This window comes from Cydia fagiglandana, chromosome 8, assembly GCF_963556715.1.
Source record: "Cydia fagiglandana chromosome 8, ilCydFagi1.1, whole genome shotgun sequence".
Classification (NCBI taxonomy): Eukaryota; Metazoa; Arthropoda; class Insecta; order Lepidoptera; family Tortricidae; genus Cydia; species Cydia fagiglandana.
The window spans coordinates 2,399,910-2,404,751 of record NC_085939.1 but is presented as its reverse complement, the minus strand read 5'-3'; positions in this window follow the sequence as shown (position 1 = coordinate 2,404,751).

Below are 4,842 nucleotides of genomic sequence, written 5' to 3'. Positions count from 1 at the left end.
AGCGTCAACCAATTCACCTTAGCTCAAAATAATTTATTTATACAAGTTCGTAAAATACTTTTATTCCGTACACCGGGTATGGCCTGTAACACGAGCAAATAATTAAAACATAGATTGTACTCCTCAAACGGTGACACTTTTGTTCAACAACTTTTAAAAATTATGAAGTATTTAGACTCCCTATTTTTCATACAATATAAATATTATCTTCAATGGACGCCATCTCCACGCCTTATCATTGTGATTGACGTTGCTTGTCACGCCTTAAACATAACAAAATTCGCAATACATTGCGTCTTAGAATAAACTTTAAAGTGTATTAAAAATCAAATCACAAGTTATTTTTAAAAGTTGCTGAACAAATGTTGGTCAGTATGAGGAGTACAGCCTACAATTTAATTTTTTGCTCGTGTTACAGGCCACACCCGGTATAGCAGAAAGTGGACAATATGAAAGATACACGATACACGAATATGAAACTAGCGTCGATTCCGAAGAGACGTAATGATTTTTTAAAATCTGATTTCGTTTATTTATACACCCAATAAGTACACCAAAGATTAGCACACTTGACGCAAATTTTACAGTAAAATTTCCACAATACCAAGACGTAATAAGAAAATTCAATATCCAGTGAATTTCGATCAGAGACCATATTATACATGATTTTCCACATTCATATTTCTATCCCAGTGCTTCGTTTGATTAACCTGAGGACTCATTTGAATATTAGGCGTGTTATATATAAAGGCAAACATTTCAAAGTAGTTAATAAATAAATTAAATAAACTGTTGAAGTAATCGCAAATATATCGCGACTGCGTATAAAATGGAAAAATGTGTACATATTCTATTCATGGAGTACGTACGTGTTCTCTTCGTGTTTTAATAGAAAAACTTTGTCTAGCTTCATTGCAGACGGAGCTTGTACTGCAGAGGAAATGGCGTCGTACTTTAGATATTTTCTGTAAACATAATACGTCTTCATGATGTCTGCTGTCGAACAGAACCAAGTGTATCGACATTCGCAGTTTGTCTTCGTTCCAAATGCCTATACACTTTATACAGGGTAATTTCTGGGTCGTGATCCAGAACCACTTTTTCTGACTCTGTAAATCATCCGCATTATGATATGGTAGTATTTGATTAAAAGATAATAAGTTCAGGTAATTATTCTTATTTTTCAAGTAAAATAAGTAATCATGGTCACCCTATGACTTTTGACATTACGCTCTATGGAAAACGACAAGACGTCACATTGATAGAGTGACCAGATTGTATGCAAAATGTTTTTTCTACTTGTCATCGGAAAAATAATCATCATTAAGAACAACATCATTAGGCTCATCTTTGGATTCTGTATGATATCTTGTTATCTTATTCTACGACCCCGAAATCACTCTGTATAATAAGCACTTCGTTCAGACATTGGTTGATACCTATAAATAATTTAGCTAGGCATAGAAATTGCAATTTTCGCCGAGTTAATATTCCCGGGATCTTCTTCATCGAGGTACTCACAATTTCTAAAGGAGACTATCGATTTTCAGCCCACTTAGTACTAGCTTATCGTATACACAGTTCATACAATTTTGTTATAATACATTTCATTATGCACAAAATAGACAAAATATATTTTAAATAAGAAACGGGAATTTAAATTCGCAATTCGTTGAGACATTTGAGACTTTTATTGGTGTCATACTAAAATACAGTCATATTAAAATACAGTATTTAAATTTCTGTCCTACGCGAATTTATTTTGTTAGGTACATTTCTTTCCTAGGATTTATTTTAAACGTCGGAAATAAATATTTAAAAAAAAATATGTCTAGATTATTGTCAATTTCGTGTTTTAATATAAAACATTCTCAATATTACCGTTATATTTTGTTAAATCGTAATCACCATTCTAATCTAGAACTTATAACGATTCATTTGAAGTGTATATTATAAGTCTACGATCGATAACATGCGGGGGCAATCGCTTAAGAAATCGTTGATCTCTTTTATTGTTTCGATATCACAAAACTCATTTGTTATTTTTATACACATTCCTGCACGTGTATGAACACGTAACATTAATTTATTTCCTTTGGGTAGGTATCTAATAAAAAATTTACCTACTTATGATTTTCTTGTTCAAATTATATATAAATGTATGTAAAGGGTAATGGAATTCAGCACGGGGGGTGCGCGTCGTCCGTACGAACAACTTCAAAAATCGACTTTCAGTATAAGTTCTCGTCCTTCCACGTTGGCTTTCCATTTTTATTTGAAACTGACTGTGATGCCACGTCTCAGAGAAATGTACATGTTTAACATGCTAACATTAATAAAGTAACTTTACGAGGAATAAGGTAGGTAAATAGAAGATAAGTGGAATTGAAAGCGACAGCTTTCCTTAACTTAAAAAAATTACTTCGCAAACTTTTTTGTTTGATGAATGATGATAAGTATCAATAGTTAACTATGTTATGCCATAGAGGAAATAAACAAGCTTAGATTGTTCACTCCTTACATGGATAAACCACATTTATAATAAGATTTGAGCGAGCTTTGCGATACCGGTATTCAATACTGCTATTCATTGCAATTGATAAGTAGCTGTTAATTATTATGAAAATAAAGTACAACAAATACCTATACTAGGTTTAACAGTGAAATGTCATGAAATAACATTGTGCATGGCTGGATGAAATGTCTACTATTACTATATAAATCAATTTATTTGTGATATCTGTCAATTCATTTATATTTTGTAAGATTAAGCATTTTTTCAATCGACTTCAAAAAAAGGAGTAGGTTATCAATTCGTCTTATTTTGATGAGATCCATGAGGAATTGAGGAAACTCCTTAAATCTTGTATGCATATGTACATACTTATAGCTATTATTGTATTTGCATTTTTGCAAAAATTTGCGTGGCAGTCTGTTGCCAGAAAACTTATTTTACCATCCTACCACCTGGTACTACTATATCCTAAAAGTAATAAGTATCACTTTTTAATGTAATTTTTATCTGTGTAGGTTTAAATGGTTAAATTATAATAATAAATATCACCATTTAATTTAATTGTGATCTGTGTAGGTTTAAGTGGTTAAATTGTAAGTTAGTGAAAATAGATAAACGGGACACGGTCTATCTTAATGAAACTGCCTCCCTCCACACACACTTCTATGCGTTTAATTTTATCTATGCAGCTGACTGTACTAAGTATTGATTAAAAGGTTAGAATACCTATGTCGTTATTTGCATGTGACATGTGAATGTCGTTATGTACATACTTATACCTACCATATTTGTTTTAATTTGAAGCCTCCGTAACTTGAATATTTGTATGTTTCTTTTATGATATGGAGTTAGTTGATTTTCGTTTTTATTCGAAAATAAAAGAGGGCATTCAGGAAAGTCCTTATCACTGTTGGTGGAGGCGCGCATTATAGTCGTATTGTTAGCGCACCGGTGAGCGGGATGATTCGGGAGAACAATATTTTCATTTTAACGGGAGATTCCGTTTAGGATTTCTTCCAGTTGCAGTCAGACGGGAAATTCGGCGCCTGCGAGCGGTCGGCCGCGTCGATTCGATTTGCTCTAACGCGATAGTCACACATTCAGCTCCCGGTGGACCGTGTAAGTGCTCCATTCACTACGTAGACCATTATTAATACATCCCCTCCCCACTCGTCCTCTCAAGGCCCTCATTGTGTGCCGTTGCGAGTTAATCCGCCGGCCAGCAAAGACCGCCGATCGAATGCGACCGACCCAGCTTTACGTAACACGCGAAACGTAATAGGGTCCTACGGTTAAATTCTGCGTGTAATTTTTGGTTTGCGATTGTAATTATCTATTGAATCGCTCTGCTTCGAGGGAAGAGTTCAATTATCGCGCGACGCTCCGTCGAACTGATTGATTGGTTGCGGCCCTGCTTGTATCCGTCAATTTGATAGACACAACACACGTACCAAAGCTAAATTACTGAGGCGCTACGAAGGTTCGATAGCAATTATTAGCTTTACTTACGGATTAATGCTTTCTTGTAATAGCAGGTCTCTACTATAGTCACAATAGATACATTTGGATATACTTGTATGTGCGTAAAAGCCGGTGAATGCATCAGCGAATACCACAAGTCGGAAACACACCTCTGTGATGGCCGAGGGGGAGAGTAGGTACGCGAGCCAGGAATCGATCGCGGACACAGCAGGCCGTCGCGACGGACGAGTGGACGTCCCAGAGGACAAGCCGAACAAAGCTCGGCAAAGCAATTTAACCAATTTAATGTCATTCTCATCTATTGACGGCCTACCGTTCTAAAATAATAATAAATATACTTAATACGTTGTTGTAGCTCTCGCGAAAACATCATGCTTATTTAGACTGCAGTAGATATGACGATAACCTTTGAACACGCCGCTTATTACTTTGTGCTTTTCTTAGAAAATGATTTAAATAGCCGTTAAATAGTCATAACCGACTCGACGACATACTAATAATGCAATAAACTGTCTCTATGGCCTAAAGAAGACTTTTATCGACGAACTCGAAATACCTACGGTTATTTAAAGCGGTATCTTTACGTTCATGAAAAAGTCGTTAAATATTCTTTCGTCGTAAGGACTCGGGGACGTACGGTCTTGGTCTCAAGTTTATTTACTAAGTTACCTGTCTGCGACCGTTTATTTCGTCATGTGTTTAGGGCACAATAAATTATATTACAGAGTAGATACATGAATGTTTCTACATTCACGTTTTACATAAAATTGGCACAACTTACATCAGTCTTGATCATGTGAGAGTATATTCGTGTTAAAAATACCACTGGGTGTTAGTACAGTTAG